At 45.9% G+C, this 25,147-nt stretch overlaps 1 protein-coding gene and 1 long non-coding RNA gene across 4 annotated transcripts in view; one reads left to right on the top strand and one right to left on the bottom strand.

Moving 5' to 3' along the window:
- The window catches only part of SCFD2 (sec1 family domain containing 2), a 405,365-nt gene that overhangs the window by 48,899 nt on the left and 331,319 nt on the right, over positions 1–25,147 (bottom strand). The window lies entirely within an intron of this gene.
- Positions 1,807–20,799, top strand: LOC109499175. 2 transcript variants are annotated; one of them, XR_006597103.1, is made up of 5 exons: positions 1,807–2,586; positions 5,970–6,037; positions 17,378–17,568; positions 19,068–19,190; positions 20,155–20,799. It is a non-coding gene; the product is annotated as an uncharacterized LOC109499175 (long non-coding RNA). The 2 variants fall into 2 exon arrangements; XR_002156362.3 differs by lacking the exons at positions 17,378–17,568; positions 19,068–19,190; positions 20,155–20,799 and adding an exon at positions 11,482–12,000 and having other exon boundaries at positions 1,813–2,586.

The raw sequence follows: 25,147 nt of genomic DNA, 5'->3' as shown, positions 1-25,147 counted from the left end.
CAGTTATACTGTTTACAGTAGTGGAAAATTGAAATGAAGCATCTAACAATATGAGGATAAAAACTAATGTGATTGATCTATTTACTGATAAAGGAAGATTCCCATACTGCATTGGTAAGTGATAAGAGTAGGTTTCTGAACAGTAGGTACAGCATATATGCAATATAATCTATATACTATCATATACTTGATATGTCCATATACATACACATAGGCACACATGTATATACACAAATATATATACATGTGCATGCATATAAATACACACAAGAATATACATATATTCTTATTTAAAAAACTTTTTAAAATGTTTTTATTTATTTTTGAGAGAGAGAGAGAGAGAGAGAGAGACTAGTACTAGTCTCTCTCAGAGTACTAGTGAGGGATGGGCAGAGAGAAGGGCAGACACAGAATCCAAAGCAGGCTCCAGGCTCCGAGCTGTCAGCACAGAGTCCGACATGGGGCTCAAACTCACGGACTGTGAGATCATGACCTGAGCCGAAGTCGGATGCTTAACCGACTGAGCCACCCAGGTACACCTATACATACATTTCTAAAAGTTTATTTATTTTGAGAGAGAGAGAGAGACAGAGGGGAGGGGGGAGTGCAAGTGGGAGAAGCGCAGAGAGAGGGAGAGAGAGAATCCCAGGCAGGCTCTGCACTGTCAGCACAGAGCCCAACGTGGGGCTTGAACTCACAAACCGTGAGATCATGACCTGAACTGAAGTCAGACGCTTAATGGACTGAGCCACCCAGGTGCTCCACGAGTCTATATATAATATATATGCACACACACACATACATATATCCATACATGCATACATATACCCAACACACATACATACATCCACACACAAGTATGATTATAAACATGGATACATATATGAATAGGTATACATATATATACACACATGCATACACACATACAGGTATATGTATACACATGCACACATAATTGCACACACAAGTATACACACACACATGCATACAAACACAAGTGTATGTGTATATGCACATGTATATATACACATATGTATGCACACAAATCTATGTATACCTGGCTATGTACATGTGGCTGGTCTGGCTGGAGAACTTTAATTTTTAATTTGTACTTCCTTTTAATTAATTTAATTGCTACCTGTGGCGAGTGGCTACTGTATTGGACAGCACGGCTCTAGACTATAAGCCCAATAAGGACAAAGATCTTTGTTGTAATTATGGATATATTTGAAGCTCCTAAAATCATGTTTGTGCCTGCCATGTGGTAGGTGCTCTATAAACAGCTGTTGGATGTTAGGAGTTGTTATCTATAGAATTATGAGAGACTTCAACTTTTCACTTTATGTACTTCTGTATCATTTTGATTTTTCAAATAAGCACGCACTTTAAGCTTCACATTAGCAAAATGATAAAGGTATTCCCATTCGGAAAAGCAGCACACATCCTTTTCTTTTCCTTGGCTGCCCCAAATGCCTCTCCCTTTGGCTGGCGAGGAAGAAGGCTGGCCCCTGGGCAGCGGTGTAATTTATTCTTGGCTCCTTGAACTGACCTTCTCCAAATGCACCTGCCTGAGTGCCACAGTCCCACCCGCCTAACCTCGTCCCCTTGCCGCTGATTCATGGCAGAAATCTCACACTCAATCTTACTTTTCAACCTTCAACACAGTCTTCAGGGTTTCCCTTTCTCTGACGAGGTCAGCAGCAGAGTGTGTATTTCTAGTGGGGAAGAAAACCTGACAGACAAGACTGACTCTGCCATTAAATGCGGGCTCAGGCACATTCTTCCTTGTTATTTACAAGCTCAGCCATAGCCCTGATTTAGACAACTTCTCTGTCAATGGGCATCTTAGAAAAAGACCCTGAGATTGCTCTTTTCTTCCCCCTGGGCACCGTCAGGTCTGCTTGCCTTTCTGGGTCCTGCCAAGTCCCACTCAGTTCTCTCCACAAGCCGTGGGAGTGCCACTGCCTGGCTTCCCACGCCAGGCCCCTCCAGCCCACGTCCTATCGGTTCTTCTGCAGAGTCTGACTTTGAAAGTGATTCAAGGCCACTCCGCTCCTCTGCCTCCTTCAGCTCACAGACACTGGGTCTGCTGAGTCTGTGCTTCTCGAACGTCAGCCGACCCTTCATCACCTTCACTTCTGCCGCTTCTACGTGCTGCCTGTTCCAGTATCCACGGCCTTTTCCTGTGAGCTAACTTCAAACCAACTTCTTTATTAGTTCTCTGGCAGCTGACCTGATGTGCTAATACTTATTTTAACATGCATCAGAAAACACATAACTGGGAAGACGAAAATGTTCCTCTGCATCTGCCTGAATTCCTCTTGCAGACCGCCAGTGCACCCCTCGGATACCCGGCCCCAGGACGTTCTTCTCACGCGGGTCAGGAGCACGCGTCCTTCCATAAGACGTCCCTGTGCTACTCAGTGGCAGGGTCCTCTCCCCTGTGAGCGCTGCGTGTGGGAAATCTAGAGTGCGCCAACGGTGATGAGGTGGCTCCCAGGTGCCAGGGACCGCGCTGACAACAGGAGTAGGTGTCATCATGCTCACCGTTCAGATGACAGAACGGAAGCTGTGGTGGCTTGTTTGGTGAGTAACCCACAAAGGAGCTGGGAAAGAGCCTCGTGGTTTCAGGAGTCCCTGGAGGCAGGTGCCTTACAGAATGGTTCTGCTTTCCCGTCTCCTTCATGACCCCCCCGACCCTCGAAATGCACCTTTGTGCAAACCCGCTTTGTTCCAGATGAGCCCCATTAGGGCTGTCGCTGTGTTATAGCGCTGTGACCAGGCCCATGCCTCCCCCGCCCACTTGCCCTTCTCGTGCCCCAGCAGACCTCAAGCTTGGGGACCTTCCACATTCTTTCGCCTCCACCTGCTCTGGTCTTCACCACACATTAGGTCTCTGTTTTAAACAGCATTTCCTTGGGCCACCTGGGTGGCTTAGTCGTTAAGTGTCTGACTCTGGCTCAGGTCACCATCTCACGATTTGTGAGTCCGAGCCCCACGTCAGGCTTGCTGTTGTCAGTGCAGAGCCTAATTCGGATCCTCTGCCCACCTCGCTCCCTGCCCCTCCCCCACTCCCGCACGTTCTCTCTCTCAAAATTAGATAAACATTAAAAATAAGTAAGTAAATAGCATCTCCTCAAAGAAGGCTTTTCTGATCTCCCCATCTATATCAGGTTTACTTTTAGTCTCTCTTAAAGCATTTTATCAACATTTATAAATACATACACATTCATTTCCTTGTTTGTTCTTTCTCCCTCCTCGCCTCCCTTCCTCTTCCCTTTCCTCTCCTCCTTCTTTCCAGTCAATAAACACCTACTGAGTGCTAACTAGGGACTCAAGATTCAGTGTCTGTTCTCATAGAGTCTACATTTCAATGGGGGAGACAGACAAGATATGAGTAACAAAGCATAATGTGTCATTAGAGATAAGTGCTCAGAAGGAAAATGGAGCCAGGAGCTATTCTGGACATGGTCAAGAACGGCTTCTTGGAAGAGGTCGCCTTTTAGCAGAAACCTTTCTGAAGTGAGTGGGCAGGTACCTGGGAAAGAGCTTTCTAAGCAGAGAAGCGGCAAGTGCAGAAGGCAGAAAGGTGCTTGGGACGCTTCAGAGAACCAGAAAGCTGAGTGGCTGGAGTGGAGTACTAAGAGGAAAAGGGAGGTGGAGGAAGTCAGAGAAAGGTCTGGCAGGCAGAGCCAGATCATGTGTGGCCTTCTACAGAGTCCACAGCGGAAGGGGGAAGAGGAGAGAGCACACACACAGATGAAGATTGGAAAGGAAGGTGTGTGTGTGTGTGTGTGTGTGTGTGTGTGTGTGTGTGTGTGCGCGCGCGCACGCGCGCTGATGAGTGGATTTGGGTGAAATGTGTGGGTCTGGGAGAGCAGAGGTCATCTGGAAGGGGGGCTGGTTGGGGAGAGAGAGCACATAAGCTTTGAAGTTCACATGCCCAAACATTTTCAGTGTCTCCCCATCCCTTCCTGACAGTAAGAACACAGGAAACTCAGTAGGGCAAAAAGCTACATTAAATAACATCACAACCATCCAGATCGTCATTAGCGTGACTTCATTGTCACCAGCCTCTGCTGTGAGAGGTTCGATATTGTAACGCCAGCATCATCAATTGAGGGTATGAAGAGAAGTCAGCAAAACTCGAGAGTGGCTTCGTGGCCAAAATTTGTTTGAGTGAGTTAGCAAGTGAAGGGGAAATTCAAACCCTCAGTCGGCGAGGTCAGGGCCTGGTTCTAACTGAAAGTTCAAGGTTGGTCAAGATAGTTTAAAGAGAAGGGAGTTCTCTTATTATCCAAGAAGGGAATCAAGGATTAGGCTGGTGTTTAAATTCCATGAGGGTAGAGACCATTCACTGATTCACTCAGTAAATATTTACTGAGTGCCTGATACGTGGTTGTTCTAAACATGGGATACAATAGCAAACAAAATATAAAAATTTCTGCCTGCATCAAACTTCCTTTGCATTTCTCCACTGTGCCTAAAAATGATGATGATATTTAATATTTATCAAGCACTTACTTAGCGTATGCCAAGTACTATTCTATGTACTCTATGTATTAATTGATTTAATCTTCAGAACTATCCTGTGAGGTACGTGTTATCATCATCCCCATTTCACAGGTGAGAAAAGAGGCACAGAGAGTTGAGTAACTGGCCCAAGGCCACACAGACAATGGCAGAATCATAATTTGAACCCGGGCAGTCCAGATCCAGAGCCTAGATGTTGCATTTTTACCAGAGCAAGCAATCAATAAACAACTGAGTGATTATGATAAAAAAAAAATGCAGTATAAACATAGTAAAATAATCCAAAGTTAAGCAAGTAGCCAGGAGAAAGGTCATTTTAAATTACGACAAGCTTAGATTCCAGTTTATTTGGAAAGAAATGTACTTTTATTACTTCCAAGTGCATATTGACACTAGGGCTGATTGGTAATCTACTAACAAGCAGCTTGCTCGCTGCCTGTTGTGATGAATATTTAAGACTGGATTGCAACTCAGTGCCTGTACTAATAATGAACACTTAATATCCTTCAAGTAATTTGTTCTCTCAAGAAGGCCTTACAGTCGCCATTACAATCTTGCTGATTCATTTGCTTACTTATTCATTTGCTCTGAAGTCCTCACTCTCAATCTACGTCAAGGTAACTTAAGATTTCATTGTAATTTAAAGTCAACTCACCTTAGATTTTTTGGGGGTAGTCTCTGGTGTTCAACAATATACCAACCAGTTCTCCTCTGTCTGGCGTGTGGTAGGATTACATGCTTTCCTAGGTGAGATGGGGCCGTAGGATATGGGCCCTAGAATATGAGTGGCAGAAAACGTGCTGCTTCTGAGCAGAAGCCTTTAAAAGCCAGCATGGGGGCACCTGGATGGCTCAGTCGGTTAAGCATCCGACTTCGGCTCAGGTCATGATCTTATGGTGCGTGGGTTTGAGCCCCACATCAGGCTCTGCACCGTTAGTGCAGAGCCTGCTTTGGATACTCTGTCTTCCTCTCTTTCTTCCCTCCCCCCACCTCTCTCTCAAATAAACATAAAAACAAAACAAAAAAAACCCTATAAAGCCAGTATGTAATTTACCACTGCCCCTTCTTTGGTGATCAAGGAAGACTGTGTCAAGAGGAGGTCTTTGGCTGTCTGGCAGAGCCCCCATGAACCTGACGTGGACATAAAGCCCAAAGAAGAAACCAGCCATTGTTATTTTGAGCCACGGAGATATTTGGGGTTATATATTTGAGATATATTTTGAGATATTTGAGATATTTTTAGCTCAACCTAACTGATTCAAATACCAAGCCTCCAAATTTTGAGTGAAAAAGGAAAACGAATAAAAAAAGCTACCTAGCCGATTAGAAGGGAAATGAAATCAAACACAGATCATTACTGTAGATTTGATATTTGCATGTTATCACAATAATCATCTTGGCAACACTGAGAAGTAGGTATTACTTTTGTTTTGCAGACACGAAAACTGAGGGTCAGAAAGAGAAGGGGACTTAGCCAAGGTTATATGACTAGAAAGTGACAGAGGTGAGTTTCAAATTCAAGTCTGTCTGAATCTTGTGATTATGTTATGCAGTTTACAAAAAGCATATGCAACTATATCACTCTAGGAATGGCTAAAATAAAAACACAAGAATTAACAAGTGTTGGAGAGGATGTGGAATAAAAGGAAACTCTGTGCACTGTTGGTGGGAATGTAAACTGGTGCGGCCACCGTGGAACAGTATGGAGGTCCGTCAAAAAATTAAAAATAGAATTACCATACCATGATCCAGTAATCCCACTACTGATTATTTATCCAAAAAAGATAAAACACTAATTTGAAAAGATATATATGCCCCTATGTTTACTGCAGCATTATTTACAAAAGCCAAGATACAGAAGCAACCCAAGAGTCCATTCGTCAATGAATGGATAAAGAAGATGTGATATACACACAATGGAATATTCCTCGGCCATATTAAAGAATGAAATCTTGCCATTTGCAACAACCTGGATGGACTTAGAGAGTATAATGCTAAGCGAAGTAAGTCAGAGTAAGGTAAAGACCCTAAGATTTCACTTGTGTGGAATTTAAGAAACAAAACAAATGAACAAAGAAAAACGAGACAAACCAAAACAACAACAACAGACTCTTTTTTAAAAAAATATTTACTTATTTTTGAGACAGAGCATGAGAATGGGAGAGGCAGAGAGAGAGGGAGACACAGGATCTGAAGCAGGCTCCAGGCCCTGAGCTGTTAGCACAGAGCCTGATGCAGGGCTTGAACTCAAGCACCATGAGATCATGACCTGAGCCAAAGTCGGACGCTTAACCAACTGAGCCACCCAGGCACCCCAACAACAACAGACTCTTAAATACAGAGAACAAGCTGGTGGTGGCCAGAAGGGAGGTGGGTGGGGGGTGGGTGAAATAGATAAAGGGGATTAAGCGTACACTTATCTTGATGAGCACTGAGCAATGCATAGAACTGTTGAATCACTATATTGGACACCTGAAACTAATAGAACACTGTATGTTAACTACACTTCAATTAAAAAAAAAAAAAGCCACACATAGGAACACCAGGAGGGAAAGGCATTCAGTCATTCAGTCATTCCCTAAACACATATAGCATGTATACTTAACTATGTGTCAGGCACTGGAGTAGGATCCTCAGAATGAAAAAGATAGATGTGGCCCCCGTCCTTGAGGAGCTGACAGTGTAGTGTAGGCTACAGATGGGTAACGTGGCGGTTTCAATCAGTGTAGCAAGAGCTATGTGGCTAGGGTAAGGATGGGTGTGGCTTGGGAGTATACCCGAAGCCAGGGGAGGAGAAGGAAAGTGGGGGGGGGGGGCAGCAGAGAAGGGAAAGCAAATGAAAGATAATGGCCATATTAAGAAGTATCATCCGCATAATTCTAGTCTTGCTCAGATTTGCACACAATTGGCATGAATCTGCCATAGGCCTCTTCCCGGCACGCGCAATTATGGCGGCACACGGCCACTGGCTGATGACATCAAAGGCATCCTTGAGAGCCGAGAGAGGCAGCTCTGCCTTCCTGATAACCATAGCCCCCCCACCCAGCTGGCTCAGGAATGCAAACCCAAACAGGCGACACACATTCCCGGGGGTGGCTGGCAGCCCAACTCAGGACGACCGGGGGCAAGTGGCTCTCTGGTCTTCCCTGCTCATCTGCGACACTTGGTCATACTCATCAGCCATGTACGGTGCCTGGCAGGCAATAATCACTCAGTGTTGACCGGTCACCTCACAGAGAATGAACAGAAGCAGTGGAGGCAAAGAGGCCTTTAAGGAAACTGAGAGGCCACTGAGGAACAACAGCACTCGACAACGAGTAACGGACCTCAGATTCGCTCAGGCTCCTTCTGACTATCTCAGCAACGCAGGGCTGAACTCTGAGCTTCAGAAGGAGATCTCTCCCATTTGGAAATTTGGAAATAAATGGCTCTCCCGGGTGGATGTGTCAGGGTAGAGACTGCTAGGCCACAGTCCAGGCCCATGGGATTTAGGGAGAGAAACAAATCCTATTGTGGAAGTTCACGGTATAGTCTCTGACTTCGGGCAATTTAAAAATCCAGCTATAGAAAGAAGGTTTAGCGCATCAAATAGGAGACTAAAGATAATCTGGAAGGGCTCTTACAATGTGGAGATTCTAACTGCAGTTAGAAAGAGGCATGTAGCTGAAAGAAGAAACAGGAAGCTCTGTTTCATGTTTAAATTTCAGAAGGCCACCTTAGTGTCCCTAAGCCTCAGGATCTCTGAGGGCGGGCGGCAGTCTGTCCTGAGGCCACAGGCAAGAGGCTTCTTGTTGTAGGACCAAAGACTAAGGAGGAGAAAACAAACTGATGGAAAATTGGGGAGGAAAGGGGGTTTCAAAGGGTGGAAAGAGACATGTCGCTCTATGAGAAGGGGCGGGGGGATGAGCACGTTCTATAGAGCTTCAGGCATGCTCTTCCCTCCGTTAGAAACATCCTTCAGGATCCTGTGCCTGGTTAACTAGGTTTCTCTTTGATGTGCTGGCTCGAACGTCACCTTTCCCATGCAGTCTCCCTTAATTCCCCCCAGGCCCCAGACTGCAGTTTTATAACCTGGGTGCTGAGACCCTCTCTCCAAGCCCATGAATGGCACTTCTAAATCCTGGCTTTTTTTTTCTTTTCTTTTTCCCTGCAGAAGTGAGAGGTAGCCTCACACCCCTTCTTAGCACAGTCCCAGAAAGCTACTTGCAGCTGATCAAATTAAACACATATTTACGGAGAACTTACTATGAACTAGGTGCAGTTTCCAGGAGATGCATTTATGAATAAGCACAACACTCCTGCTTCATCGAGTATGCTTACATTCTAGTTAAGTCTTCTTACGTTCCAATTAAGGAGATAGGCTATAAACAAATAGACCCGCAACAAATGTTTGGATGTAATAAATGCTATGAGTACAACAAAGCAGTGTAAGGCAGATAGGGTGGGTTGCTTTTCTGACATCTCTCCCGGCTTCTTTTGGTGGGTTTTCTGTATAGGAGAGGCTGGAAAACGAAATGTTTCACTTCTCAGGGCTTCTTTCCCACTCGCTTACATGCTATTCTACGGTAGATCAAAGCTCCCAGAAACAGCACATCAGCACGTCATCCCATTGTGTTGAACCCAACTGTTTCCATCATTGGACGTGGAGCTTCTAGAAGGCAGGCACTCACATTGGTTTATCTGGCACACAGGAGGCACACGCCAAATGCTTGCAGAATAAATGGCTCCATATGAGACGTGCTGCCTGGCTTAAGCAGAAGACCTGCTCTAGTAGGGGTGAGGGCAATTCAGAAAGTTAGGTCATGAGAACAAGTTACCCACTGGACGGTGAATGGTAGGAGGCCATGTTAACACTGTAGATTAAAGAGAAGCCACTGCTGGTAATTCGGCAGGGGGGAGAGTTTGATGAAAATAGGATGTGACAGGAAATATTTTCTAGTGTCCCTGTGTGTAAGGACTAGAGTGCACAGGAGGTGGAGGTGAAGGGTTAAAATATTGGCTCAATAAATAAATAACAAATAAATAAATATATATAAATAAAATATTGATTCTAGATAGTAGAAAGTTGGTAGCCAGAGAAAAAGGAAAGTGGAGAGCAGACACTGCAGAAGATTGGCAAAAAGACTGGCTTCTGAACTGACTCCCTAAGCGGCAGGCGGGACGTGAGGCCTGACGGAGAAGTGAGAAAGCGTATTCTAGTTTGAAGGAAGCTGGGAGCTCTGAATCTAGAGCTAATGCTATCCGAGAGTTGCTGGGAGCTGATGTGGAGAGATACGAGCATCGTGGCTGGGCGTGCCGCATTAGGAGGGGAGGGCTCATGTGGCCGTTGGGAGCATGGGCTCCGGAAAGAGGGAGACCAGTGTGATTCCTGGTTCCATCAAGCACTACTAGCAAGCGTGGGCCTGGACAATTCACCTAACTTCTAGGGGCTTCATCAATCAAACACGAGTGATCCCAGGGCCTCCTTCAGAGGGTTGTTGAGGGGAATAAATGAGCGAATACATGGAAGGTTTTCAAAGAGTGCCTGATGTTCGACGAAAGGCAGCTATCGCTATTACTGCCTTCAAGCGGTACTCAGTGAGCGTCAGGGTGAGTGGTAGAGAAGGGAGGGGAGTGGTACAGAAGGGAGAGGGCTGCAGTCCAGGGATGAAGCATCTCACTCTCCTGAATACTACTCAAAATAAGTGAGCCAGTGGTTTGGCCTTGGAGATATTTTAGCTCTCCCGAGCGTTTTCATACGAGAGCATTCCTCATCAGAATAAGATGTGCCTATATAACACAGCTTACACGTAGCCGAGGATACGGCTCACGTAAATCTACCAAGGAAGGGGAAAGCCGAAAAATAAAAGCGTGAAGTAGAAGGGAATTTGGCGTTATTTGAATGTGAGATCACCCTGCTGCTGCTAAAGAAAATCTTCTAAAATAGTAAAGAATGATGAAAAGCAAACGAAGAGTAGCTCAGTGATTAAAGATGCTGCTCCTAACACGAGAAGGCGGCCTGCCGCCCCAGCTTCCCTGGCAGTGATCTAGAGTATGCCTGACGGTGTGCTGAATTCTAAACATCTGATACGACAGAAACCAAGTTAGTCACTCACAGTTTTGTTAAAAAAAAAAAAAAAAAAAAGCCCTGCTGAACGCAGGCGTTGGGTTTATTCACCAGCCCAAACCTGGTGTAACGGGGCTGGGATGAAGAAGTCCCTGAGCTCACAGTGCAATGGCTCTGGCGGTCCACCTCATCTCCCCTGATCTTTCCAACCCTTCGGGGTGCCTAAAATAGAACCACAGGGAGGGGTGAATTCAGGTCCACGGCGCACCTTTATTTTTAGCCTATTCAGAACATTTTATTTACCAAACAACACGACGAAAGGAGAGCTTAAACGTAAAAGCTCCAGGATGTCAAAATGTCAGTGGTGCGGACAATTATCCAGCAGATAAACCTTCGAAACGGATAAGGACGATGCGCACTAAAAATATTCCGAAAGCACGTGATTGAGCGGTTGCACTTGCCATTTTAAACACATTCTGTCTCCCTGGTTGTGTCTGCATTAATTAAGCATAAGACCTCTCAGTACTTCGTTTGTCAGTTGAGACCAAGACTGAGAATTCTTTTTATTTCTTTATTCACATCAATGATATATTACTATTTATCTCATTTTTAAAAGATCTCTAGGCTGCAACAATGTTATAGAATTCAACACCCAGGAGGATAGCGGGGGGGGGGGGGGGGGGGGGGAGGGGGGGGGAGAGGGGAGGGGGGGAGGGGCAGGGGGAGGACATTGAAAATGATACTGTTTTATAAAAACCGTGTCTTGAAAATGTTCAGCTTCCTCTCGTGCCACATATATCTAGAATTTAAGAGTAGAGCCTTGACAAATAGGTTTAAACTCTGAAGGAAGAGACCATAAAGCAAAAAGAATAACACCGACCTGTATTTTTCCTGTCTTTCAGAGTCCCTTTCAGAGAACCGTGCAACACAAAGAAATAGATGCTATGACTCTTCTGTAAAAGAAAGTCTAATTGCCCGTATCTGTTGTTCTAATGACACATTTCTCATCTGAACTTTGCTCTCAGTGACAATTTGTCGGCCTTACTTCTCATGTGTCTTAATCATTATCAAAGGGCTATTTCAGCTCCTTCAAGACACAGTTTAGTTGGTTAGCTGGGTTCTGCCAGCTTGATCAGACACATCCCTCCTGGGATGTGAGGTGAGGTAACTTCCAGGTCAACTGTCCTCCTGCCCACGTCCCTTCCCACGGTTAATCACTGTCTTGCGCAACCCAAAGGTGCGCGACCTTTGAGACGATTATGTAATGTGCGAAATATGATTAGATTAATAGCACGGAATATTACACAGCCATTAAAAATATAGTGAGGCTGGCGTGCCAGGGTGGCTCAGGCGGTTAAGCGTCCGACTTCAGCTCAGGTCATGATCTCACGGCTCATGAGTTCAAGCCCCGTGTCGGGCTCTGTGCTGACAGCTCAGAGCCTGGAGCCTGCTTCGGATTCTGTGTCTCTCTCTCACTCTGCCCCCTCCCACCTCATGCTCTGTTTTTCCTCTCTCAAGAATAAAAAAGTATTTTTTTAAAAAGGTGTAAAAAATGCATATAGTGAGGCAGATCTATATGTGGTGACCTGGAAAGAACTCTAAGACATATTAAGTGGAAAAAGAAAGTTGCAGAACAATATGTAAGCTATAATATCATATATGCTTAAAAAGCCTATATACTTCTTGGTATATGTTTGCACATATATTTATATGTGAATACTTAGAAATGGGTGTGGAAGATTGTATCCAAACTGATGACAAGGGCCGCTCATGGAAAGACGAATGGAATTAGATAAAAGGTCATCAAGAGGAACTTCTACTTTTATCTGTATTGTTTAACTTTTGTTCAATGAGACTGTATTCATATATTACAGTGTTATGAATTTTATTTAATTATACATTTGACTTATCTGTCTTTACAGAACTAAAAGTCTAGCCCAGAAAAATCTGGTTGCCACCTTATTTCTATAGCCTGAGCCCCCATTTAAGATTTTCTTTATGGGGCATCTGCGTGGCTCAGTTGGTTAAGCGTCCGACTTCAGCTCAGGTCATGATCTCACTGTTGGTGGGTTCGAGCCCCATGTCGGGCTCTGTGCTACAGCTCAGGGCCCGGAGGCTGCTTCGGATTCTGTGTCTCCCTCTCTCTCTGCCCCTCCCCGACTCGCACTCTGTCTCTGTCTCTTGAAAATAAATAAATGTTAAAACAATTTTTTTAAAAGATTTTCTTTCCTTAAATCCTCCCCCGCCCCACATACATTTGGAAATTAAGCAAAATTATCCTGGATCCTTGTCATGGAAATAAATATGAGGATGTAACTCAGAGCTTTTCATAAATGTTTCTTTCTTCATCTTAGTATTAATCCATGAGAAAATGAGTTGTGTTTCTGCTAAAGTCAAGGGCAAAAATCTCAAATCCAAAAACACCACCACTAATAAACAAAACCAAGGGGACAGAATTCCTTATCAACAAAAGTCAGAGCTCCTAATAGAACATGGCGTTCTCACAGGCTTCAGTAATCACATATTCCTGGGCATATTTTCCAAGAAATGTAAAACTATACAAATTTCAAATGGAGTGATTCCTTTGTGGCTTTAAATTTAATTCTCTCTCTTTTTTTCCCCCAACCTTTCACTTATAGAAAGACTCATGAGAATTATAATATTCTTTTTTCCCTTTTCAAGAAGGAAGAATGAGTTTGGAATTTAGGTATCCAATATTTTTTATCTTATTCTTCTCTTATTCTTAAACTAACTGGATTTTAAAAACAAATGCTTCATCCTTTTAAATCATCTTCCAGATCTAATAGTTTAAGGAGAAAATAAAAGCATGTGGATTTTGGAATTTGGATGTTGAATTTTATTTAATTATACATTTAATTTCTCTTTCTTTACAGAACTAAAAGCCTAACTCAGAAAAATCTGATCGTCTCCTTATTTGTATAGCCTGAGCCCCCACTTAAGATTTTCTTTCTTAGGGCGCCTGGGTGGCTCAGTTGGTTACGCATCTGACTTTGGCTCAGGTCATGATCTTGCAGCTCATGAGTTCAAGCCCCACATTGGGCTCTGTGCTGACAGCTCAGATCCTGGATCCTGCTTCAGATTCTGTGTCTCCCTCTCTCTCTGTCCCTCCTCCACTCACACTCTGTCTGTCTGTTTCTCTCTCTCAAAAATAAACATTAAAAAATTAAAAAAAAAGATTTTCTTTCCTTAAATTCTCTTTCCCCCTCAACATATACATTTGGAACTCAGGCAAAATTGAATTTGGAATAGTGGAATCCTTTACTTGTAAGAAGTTGAGAGAATAAGAGACTCACTTTAAAAGCATAGACAATTGTCACAAATGGCCTACTGAGTCTCCTGGGGTAGGACCTGGGGATCCGCACTTTTAGCCATAGTAGGTTCTGATGGTCAGCTGGGTCCATTCTCCTTCTTGGTATAAAATGCATCTTTCAAAGCCATCATGATCACTCATGGATACCACAGGTTTATCTCAGAAAGATTCCCCAAATGCCCTCACAATCTCATAGCAAAATATTAAAAATTTTTCCTTTTAAAAAATAAATATATTCCATTGTGTACTTTCAGAAGAATTGGAAACACTATGTTTCAAATTAACAAAGGCTCTAGTATTCCAACTCCAGAAAGGTTGGGAGTATCTGTCTCCCTTGCTTCTAAAAAACATGTTTGGTGTCCAAACCTCAAACTCATTACTCTTTTTTGAACAAAGAGAAGGGAGTATTACGATTCTCATGATAACTGGAACTACAAATGATTTACTGTGACAGTGACCGTGACGGAAGTCATGAGCAATCAGTTTTCATCCCCACCCTTAGAAATATTATATGTGTTTTTGCAGTTTAACGTAATAAGGCTACTTATTTCATTTTCTTGAAAAATCTTAAGATCAAAAGGAATAGGCTGTCATCCTTCAAAAAGCCCCATGTAACAGTACGAGAGACTTCCAGAAGAGAGGGTTAGCGTTCCTGTTCTTCAGAATTCAGAGATTGTTTTTCTTTGTAGCTTAGGTATTTATGGTAGGAGAGCTGGAAGGGACAGGAAGTACTCATCAGACAGGAAAGAGTAATAATGTTTGGAAAGCAATTGGCTGGGACATGGGAAACTCAGCAGGCTTGAAGACACTTTCTTGCTTCTCAGTATTCTCTTCTGCGTCTCTGTCTTGCTGGCAGAGTTTCCAGCCTGTGAGGACTACTCACCGTGCCCTGGTGTATATGAATGCTCTCAGGCAGGCCGTGACGGGAGGCCAGTTATCAGATGGACCCTTGTACTGTTCTCACATGCTCTCTTTTCCCTAGTTACATATATTTGATCACTCAGCTAGAAAAAAACATCTTGGCAAATTGCACTAGAATAATCATTTCCCGCCTTGGCTCACCGTGGAAAAAAAAAAAATTATCTGTTGTAATGCACTCAAAGTTCAGTCAAGGGTGGCCATTTGGAAAGGACTCTCCATTCACAGGGAAACTGCCAGACAGAAGCCGGGTGCCATCGTATTATTCAGAACGAGCTCTGGTCTTCATGTACCTGTGGCAGATCAGACTTGAGTTCCATTAGGGATTAAGACCGTAAAACTAGCACTTCTCTCCAAATCAATCTGTTAACTCAGCACACCTTCAGTGAAAATCACAAAAGTGAGGGCGTCTGCGTATGTGAAATTTTTTTTTTAATTTTTTTTTTTAACATTTATTTATTCTTGAGACAGAGAGAGACAGAGCATGAACAGGGGAGGGGCAGAGAGAGAGGGAGACACAGAATCTGAAACAGGCTCCAGGCTCTGAGCTGTCAGCACAGAGCCTGACGCGGGGCTCGAACTCACGGACTGTGAGATCATGACCTGAGCCGAAGTCGGACGCTCAACCGACCGAGCCACCCAGGCGCCCCGCGTATGTGAAATTTAACAATCTGATTCTAAAACTTCTATGGGAGAGCAAAGGGTTAAGAGAACCAAGACAAATTGGAAGACTAACAGGGCTCCTTATACATGCATAGTAACTTAGACAGTGTGGTCCTGGTGCAGGGATGGACAGAAGAATGAAATAAAACAGAGTGTCACTTAACAGTGCCACATGGGTACCGAAAACAGTGCCACATGCTACCCAAAAAGATGATGCTGAAATCTAGTGGAGAAGGAATGAACTACTCACGGTGGTGTTTGGATGTAATCAATATAAACTTTGATCCCTAGAATAAATTGTATGGAAAAAAAAATAAATCCCAGGGTATTAAAAGGCCTAAATATGAAAAACCACAATTTTCACATCTTTAGAAAAACTGAAAGCTCCTATAAGCAAGGTGAAGAGACAAGCCTGAAGCTAGTGGAGGATATTTGTAACATATAAAACCAGGAAAGGATTACGTGGACAAATGAAGAAAGCAATAAGAAAATCGATGGGAAAAAGGCAAACAAGCATGTCGAAAAATAGGCAAAGGCTCCGAACAAATCACAGAAGGCAAATCACAGAAGAAAATCGCGGGAAGAACAAGCATATATATGTGACTTGCTGCGTAATCAGGGAAAGGAGAAGACAGGGACTTAAAAGTCTGGTACCAGCCAGGTCCATCAGGGAAGCCACATCAGAGGCTGTGCAATGCCATACACACAACGGAGAGATCAGAGGAAGTCAGTGCCCCGAATACAGCAGGTGCTCCGGACATGCGCTCTCTTCCCCTCATGCCTCGGGCTCCTGCCTCCCTAGGACTCTCACGTGGCCCATCCTCTCTAAAACACGGAAGCCACGACAGAGGCAGCCGCAGTGCCACGGAGGAAGGGGGGGCTTTCAGTCAGAGGACCCGGACTTACTGTGGACCTCTGCACAGGTTCTTTGACTCTGCATCGGTTTCCTCTTCTGCAGAGAGATAACTACAGCGACCTTGACGTGACCCCGCTGATGCCAACGGGCCAGTGAAGCTGCAGCTTAAACTGGACAGAGGCACACAAAGGGGAGTCAGCACTAATGCCCCACTGCTGGGGGTCACGTGCCAGGTCTCTTCATTGCAATCAATGGTTCTCGCCCAGAAAGAGCATCAGCCTTTCCAACTCCTGCTGGCGTGGAGGAATCAGGACCCCACCAGCGCAAGCAACCAATAGGAGAAAATGGCGGCCCCATTCTTTTTTCCTGCCAGTGTGTAACCTTCATGGGGGTGGACAGGCTAGATTTCAAACAAGGGGCAGGTTGACTCTTTCTCTGTGTCTATTTCCAGGGCTGTAATGTACACTCTCTTTCTCCCACATCCTGCCTTCTATTTTCTTCCCTCTACAAGGCACTTTTAATACCGATTTATTAAAAAACAGGCAATTTAAGATCCGGCTTAAAAAGAGTCTCTTGCATCATTAGGCTGAGTTAAAATTCCGAGCACAAAGGCTTCTGGAGGAGAAACACAGGACAAGCAGCCAGGAGGCCGGACTTTGCTAGATGTTGCTGAGCCAACAGCTGCCTATGGGACCCGAGGCAAAGCCACATGACCTCTTTGGGGCCCCACCTTCTCATCCCAAGTTCTTATAGGACATGAAAAGACCCTCAGAACACTAGTTCACTCTGCGTACACACATTTATATTTAACACTCACATTTATATGTTTATGTTTTAACACTGGGGTGGGATCTTTTCCAATATGTACATTATGAAACTCTGGCTCAGGTTTCAGAGCCGAGGAGCCCTGGAACTGCCCAGGACCGCTCTTTCTGGGTACACCGTCCTCATTTCCAGCTGTTTCCAAAATCAGTCACTTTCCCTTTTGATGTCTGAGACCCATTACTTTCATTTTTGACTTAACCAACAGGTGTTCTCGGACTCTTTTCGTGATGGACTGTCTTCCCTCGGGGTTCCAGGCAGATGGAGTTTTTCTTAAATGATTACCGAGAGGCACAGAGAAATATATTTTCCCGGCTCCCCCGGCTCCGCTGTTGAAACTGCAGTCTGTTGCGACCACCCTGACTTCTCGACGTTTCCTGCTTCTTGGAAGATGCAGGGGTACGTGGGCAAACCATAAGAGCCAGACCTAAATAGTCCATGGAAACAATGAAAGTGCAACTCTTTCATCCTTTGGTGTAGGGCCTAAATATGCCAGGTCTGTGCCACCAAAATGTCAGGTTGGGCAAGATGTCTTTGAACTTTGGTGCAGAATCCAGGAGGGCAGTGGGAAGTCCAGCTTCTGGGGAGAGCCTCACACTGGGCAGGTGTAGTCTGGCAATTGCAGCAGGCTCTCGAATGTGCTCTGTGAAGCTGAGTGTGAGTCTGCTCTGGGCAGAAGTGGGGGCCTCAACAAATACATCTGTACACCCAACGGGATGGCAGACACCAGTGGACAGGATATGGGACAAGACTGAAAATGGCCCTAGATAGATTACATACGGGGACAAAAGAAGTGAGTTACCCCTGAGAGTGCCATTAGCATGGCAAGAGAATATTTTAAATATCAATGGGTCATACACGTGCACAAAATCACATTTCTTTTGACCCTACACTCCGTCTCCTCTTAGTCAGCTGGGTTGAGCTTTGGAAGTTAGGCCTGAAGATACTCAGGGGACGGAAAATGGCAGAGGTAGGCTTCCAGCTCCCAAGGCTGCAGAGGGGTCCCTGGGAAAGAGTGAGAGAACCTTGGACACCTTTGTGGGTCTACAGAACGTCACCTCCTGAGTGGAGCCCAAGAAAGCAGAGGACCCAGAGCAGAAATGGCTACGTCATGTGCCAGGCAAGGTCACAAGAGTTTTCCCCGGTCCAGCACTGCACGCGGCCCAGAGTGGCATGGCTATAGATGATGCTTCCAACAGACTTGTAGAGGTCTTTGGGCCCTTGCTCAAGGGCACAGAAAGCTTCCCAACAGCCACTTGCCAGAACCTTGTGGACTGACAGTGGGTGGGGATGCAGCAGGGGTGGGGGGCGGAGGCGGGCTGAAGGATGTTGCTGGGGGATGCCTTCAGGGACAGAGAAGACCTGTAGAACAGGTACCAGCTCCTTAGAGCCTCGGCCCCCAGAACTTAGACATGGCATGGCCGGACAGTAAGTTTCCGCCACTAGGGGAATGGGGGCGCAGTGCAAATCAAAAGTTAGAGAAAAAGTTGTGTGGTTGCATTGGGTATATCCCTAAACGTTTATCCTGAGATTGGCGCCCACTATGCGGGTAAAGATCAACCCGGAAGAGATGAGTCTAGTTTATGACTAACTCATTCTAAGAGGTGGCTTTATTCCCTTCCTTTCTGCCTTCTCTCCCTCCTTCTCTCCCTGACCCGCCAGACAGCCAGGTACTCTGCTGAATTCTAGCAATGCTTTTTTTTTTTTTTTTTTTAACTCCAAGCCCCTGTTTTCTACCATCAAGATTGGGTAATTTAGTTAGGAGGGGGAGGGGCCCTCTTGACGTTAGGAGAGGCCACATGACTGTGTTTTGCCAATATGCTATGCGAAGGGAGACTCCTAGAGCTTGTGTGGACTTCCAGCTCAGCTCTGGTCCTTCCTCCCCATCATGTCCACAGAGGCCTCCTCCTTCCAGGGGTGTAGCTTCAAGACGTCTGAGCCTCCATCAGCCTGGGTCTTTGACGAGACGTGTGGAAGAGTGACGCCACCAAGCCACACTGAACGTGTGACAGGGGCAGGAAGTGAGTTCCTAACTGAATTACCTCTCTGAACTCTGGGGTCATTTGTTCCTACAGCAAAACAGAACACCCTGAAGGTCGGCGATAATGATGATGGACGAGAAGGGGGAGTTGGGTTTTTTAAAAACGCATTCCGACGCTGTTCAGAAAAGAAGGCTCTCTGCGCCCAGGTGGCCAGTGTTTCGAGAACAACCTCCTGGAAGGGACGGTGGGGTGACAGGCAGTAGTGCGGTAGCTGTACAGGGAGTACCTAGACATGGGTTCGGGAGCCAGGTTGGTAAAAAGAAGCCTTAACTGGGGGCAGGAAAGAGCAGAAAGGCAAGGAGGCCACACCTCCACTTCCTGTCAGCCTCCCTGAGTAAAGGCCCAAAGCTGCTCCCTACCCCCACCCCCCCACCCCCTACCCCAGGCCTTCCCATGTGGGGCCCAGCCGGTAACGCACCACAGCCAGGGATCTCCCTGGGGGGGCAATCTAAAGGTAGCTGCTTTCTAGTCCGCAGCCCCCCTGGGGTCTACTCCAAAGGAACGCCTTGCTTCAGACTTAGTGCCTTTGAAGGCTAACAACCTTGTGAGAGAAACAAAGCAAAGAAGCAAACAAGGCCAGGTTAATCCTCCTCTGGAATGAAGTTTATCTTCTCCTCCCCCTCCCAACTACTAACTGTAGACTTTAAAATATTTCCATTATTAGTGCAACAGCTAATTTTAAAGTATCGTCTGAAGTAAGCAGTAACCACATATGGGCACCATCTAAGTGAACCAAGCATTAGGGAGCTGCTGTACAGATTGCTAAAGGTATTTTTCTTTCCTGATACGCACCTCATGATTTAGTGTGGAGCAGGAAGGTCTACAGCTTTACAATCTGTTAGTGATAAGGGGGACACATGCTGAAAACAGGTCCATTAGAAAAATGGCAATCCTTCCATTCCCTAAAACGTTACTTACGTTCTCCCCCACTTTTTGTCCCCAGATAAGAACAGAAATCTTCGTGTGACCTAACTAGTCCCTGGGAAAGTCATCAAATAGCAGGCAACCAATGATAAAATGACGACTGGCATCTTGAAATCTAGTAAAAGTTTCTGTTTCGTAGCCATAGAATAACAGAAAAGTGTTTACCACCCTACAAGGTCCCACAGGACCAGAACGTACTCGGCTGGTGAGGTCGACTCTAAAAGCCTGTTGGAAAAGTACCACGAGCACAAGTAACAGGAACAACTACAACAGCTACCTCATCTGAGTGCTCGGAGAGCGCCAGGACCCGCCATCTCCTTCAAATTTCACAAGGAAGCTTGGAGGGAGTTATTATTACAATTGTCCCCATCTGACAAATGAAAATCTCTAAAAGCAGTCATTTCACTGTAATAGTTTACAACAACAGAGTGGGAGAGAATGTGCATCTAGGTTGGTTTGTTTCACACCCTGTAGTCCTGGTGTCAGTTTATGCCAATGACCATGACTTGAGTATCAGGGCAGCCGGCCTCGAGTGGCACAGAAATGAAGGAAGGAAACCTCTAGTATGTCTACTATGTAAAGAAGTTCACGGACAGTGTTGGATGCCAGTCCTTCCAGGAATAAATACGTCCAATCTTTCTAAAAATAAAACAATAGAAGCTCAGAGAGGGTGCATCACCTCACACAGTCCTAAGCGGTGGAGTTGGGGGGGGGGAGGGGGGGGCTCACAGGGCTTCAACACTACCAGGTGAGTTCTGGGGAGAGCCTCACACGGGATCACGGCCAATGCTGGTCTGCAGATAGAAGTCACCTGCGTGACCTGGGGACGTCCTCATCCGGGAGACAGGGACGTGTGGGGGTGAATGAGGAGAGGAACATGGAAAGGCTCTGTGAAGTCTCAGGAACCACGCACACGAAGACAGGAATGGTGGTGCGGGACGCAGGCAGTAAAATACCAACTAAAAACAAAAACCCGAAGTAAGTAATTCTTAATGGATTTATATCAGAGTTTATTCAGAAAAGCCACCTCAGGGGCACCTGGGTGGCCCAGTCAGGGTCTCACGGTTAGTGAGTTCAAGCCATCGTCAGGTTCTGTGTGCCTCGTATTCTGTGTCTCCTTTTCTCTCTCTGCCCCTCCTCCACTGTGGGTGCGCATGCTCTCGCTCTCTCAAAAATAAATAAATAAGCACTCATAAATAAATAAAAGAAAAACAGCTTCATCCAAGCCAACGACAATATCAGGATATCTAACAGCTGAAAAGCCTGGGCAGGAAGATTTAGCGAATAATAACAGTAGCGGTCAACAACAGACAGATGAGTACTGTCGACTACTGACTAGTCAAACGTTCTGTTAGTGTGGTCGTTTGATGACTCCCAGCCAAGCTGTCCGGGTTCAAATCCCAGTTCTGCCGCCTATTGGCTGTGTAACTGTGGACAAGCTCCCTTACCTCTCTGTGCCTCTGCCTCCTAATCTAATCGTAGATGGGGATGTCCTGGGGACCTATGCCTATGCCACCAGCTGGTGGGAGGATTTCGAGCACGAACACATGAGCAGTGCCTGGCATGGTAGGCCACCGTCTAATGTGAGCTGGTCTCATGTCTGTTCTTGGATCTTTTTTAAAAGTTTATTTAGTTTTGAGAGAGACAGAGACAGCAATGAGCAGGGGAGGGGCAGAGAGAGAGATGGAGAGAGAGAGAATCTCAACCAGGTCCCATGCTGTCAGCACAGAGACCAACCCGGGGCTTGAACCCATGAACCATGAAATCATGACCTGAGCCAAAACCAAGAGCCCGATGCTTAACTGGCCGAGCCACCCGGGCGCCCCCATTCTTTGATCTTGACAGTTAAACAGCTTTCTGTCACACTAAGGATATACCTCAGCGGAGGTACTCAGTGCAGGTGGCTATGGTCTGACTCCTACGGAAACTTACAGTTATAGCCTAAACTTGAAAAAATTCAGTTGAAGCATACGAAACTGCTGTTTTATAGGCAAAATGGCGGGGGGGGGGGTTGGCAGATTCATATACGACAACCTAATACATATGGGCAAACAGATCTAAGGCTCAGAAAGCAGCAAAAAAGAAAGAAAGAAGAAAAAAGGAACCAGCAGTCTAGTAAAAATCATAAAAGGAGAGTCTCAAGAAACGTAAATAAAATAACCGAGGCTTACACAGCTGCATCGGTATCAAAGAAGTGCATAAATTAAGTCCAGGATCTAATCATGTCCTTTAAACACAAACATTAGCTCAAGGGGCCGGTGGGTTTGCGGATGTACATATCTGACTAAGAAGTGGGAAGAGGAGGGATTTTTTTTTTTTTTTTTTTTTAGGGCCATAAAAGAGACACGGAAGGGGCTCTCTCTCCTCCCCTGAGGAGCCCACTCCTATCTACATGGTCACATACTCCTCTTTCACCCACTGCTTTTCTTCCCCGCTCCTTTTGATCCACAAAAGAGAATCTCAACCCACCCTCTTCACCCACCCCTCCTGCTCCTGACGTCAAACCTTCTCCCACGCTGTATGCTCTTCTGGAGACTTCCTCACTCCATCTGTCGGCTACTTGCCTCCCGCCCTCAAGGCTCACCTTCCCCCCCCTCTCTCCCACAGAGGCAGCTCTGTTGAGGAGGAAGCAGTGAGCAGATACACGGCCAGGCATTCCCTACTTAGCAGCTGGTGTTCGAGGGTTTTCCCTTTGCACTTGTAATGGACGGCAGGGCATAGGGTGGTGGGTGTCAACACAAGCAAGAGATCATGGCAGCATCTTTCTCTTCCTATACCCACTGGTCTTCTCATCGCCAGCTTCGCCATGTCCATTCCCAGAAACAAAATACACGGCCACCGTATAAGAAATCAGTTCCCATGGGCTCCATGTGAAACAACTATTATTATTATTGCTACTGTTTAAAAAAATTTTTTTTAAATGCTTATTTATTTTGGGAAGACAGAGAGACAGAGTGCAAGCAGGGGAGGGGCAGAGAGAGAGGGAGACACAGAATCCGAAGCAGGCTCCAGGCTCCAGGCTCCGAGCTGTCAGCCCAGGGCCCGACGCGGGGCTCGAGCCCACAAAGCGTGGGATCATGAGCCGGGTCGAAGTCGGACACTTAACCGACTGAGCCACCTGGGCGCCCCTATTGCTACTATTTTTGAATGATTACTAATGTGATAGAACCTATGCCAGGCCTTTGAAGTCTTTTAGAACATTCACTCTTCACAATGGCCCTATAAAACAGGTGCTATTATCATATCATTATTCCCATTTTTCACATGTGGGAACTGAGCCACAGAAGGGTTAAGCGATCTGCTTAAGGGGCCATTGGTAGGTGACAGAGCTGGGAGTCCACTGAAGCACTGGACTCCAGAGCCCCTGATCTCAGCCTTACTCGAAATACCATCGAGAATCGGTCTTGTTTGCCATAACCTTGTGGGATATTCATGAAAAGACTCTGGCAACAGAGTCCACTTCAATCCACCTCAAGATCTGGAATGGAAAACACAACATACTTCCATACCCAGAAGTAGAAAACCTTACGCTCTTTCCATGATGGTACTTCAGGACAAAGGCAGTGGTCAACCATAATGATTTGGGGCTGAGAAAAATATTCCTTATATTGCCTGAAATAGGATGCTGTGTTCAAGGACAGGCAGCTATTTGGCTGCGGGAACACTTCCCAAGCATGGAAGATAAATGAGCATATCATCCTGGTGTCCCGCACTAGGTTCGGATACCGGCCGCTATGGTCAGCAACGCTATAGGGACTTCAGATTTGTTGGTGAAGTGAAGGTGATGGGGGGGCCCAGTCTCCTTCCTGGCCTCAAGGTCTCTGAGATATCACGAGGGGCCTTGGGATAAACTTCTCCACAGCCAGAGTTCTGAGTCTGAAAGAAGCCCAAGACCATCTTTAGGAGCTCAAAGAATTGTCATCTCTGGAAACAGTGGCTGTCTCCCCAGCAGCATGTCAGATCCACCCGTCACCCCTGGAAGGAAAACCTCTCTCCCTTGTAGATTGGAAGGGGAAGTGCTGCTGAGGGGCCAGAGGAGAGTGGAGTGACTTCATAACAGAGATCGAGGGCACTACAGTAGACCGGACTCTTGGTCGCAAGTGACAGAAATCCAACTTAAATATCTTAAGGCAAAGAGGGGAATCTTTTGGGTCAAGTAACCAAGCCAAAGGAAGAGTAGGTGGCCAGCTGGGTCCTGGGACAGGACCTGGAACCCACCACGCCCCTTCTGCCTCTTGTCTCTTCGCTCTGATGATCAGCTTCATTCCCCTGCAGACTGGCATCGTCTATGAAATGTGCAAATGTGGCTGCCAGCAGCTGTCATGTCTTCCTAGATTCATGGCTAAGAAGGTAGGCTCTTCCTTTCACGGCAATTAATGACCTCCTGGATAGGAAATCCAACTGGCTCAGTTCTGTGGCCAATAAGTTGAAGTTGTATGATAGCTTGCCCTCACTGAAAGTAAATAAAGGAAGAGCAGCTCTTCATGAAGGAGGACAATCACAGATGTCTACAGATGGACCTTGCCGTCCTGGGCCCTCCGGCCTCTGCAGTATTCCAGGGAGCTGCCGCAGGGTGAGCAAACGGAGGGATGGCCAAGGGGGAAGCAACAAAGGAGACAGAGTTGCCGAAGTCCTAGCAAAACTGGCTGGGAGAAGGGGTGCCCGGCTGGCTCAGCTGGTAGGGCACAGGACACTTGATCTTAGGGTTATATGTCTGAGTTCCGCATCAGGGGTAAGGTCTACTTAAAAGAAAACCAAAACGGCTCGGAGGTCAGAATGAAACACTTCTTCACATCTCAGGCCTTCAAGGTTCTGGGGAGCTCACACGACCTGGGGGGGCTAAAGTCCTATAAGGGAGAAGGCAAGAGGATCAGTGATAGCCCACAGTTGCAGAAACCGTTCTGGGGTTCAAGTGCAAATGTCATCCTTCCAGAGGAGTGGGATGCAACCACAATACGGCAGGAGGGCTGGAAACCGTAAGGGACCCTGCCCAGACTCAGCATCTCCGCCCA

This window comes from Felis catus, chromosome B1, assembly GCF_018350175.1.
Source record: "Felis catus isolate Fca126 chromosome B1, F.catus_Fca126_mat1.0, whole genome shotgun sequence".
In the NCBI taxonomy this organism is placed as follows: domain Eukaryota; kingdom Metazoa; phylum Chordata; class Mammalia; order Carnivora; family Felidae; genus Felis; species Felis catus.
The sequence above is the reverse complement of the archived record's forward strand: the minus strand, read 5'-3'. Positions and strand labels throughout refer to the sequence as shown.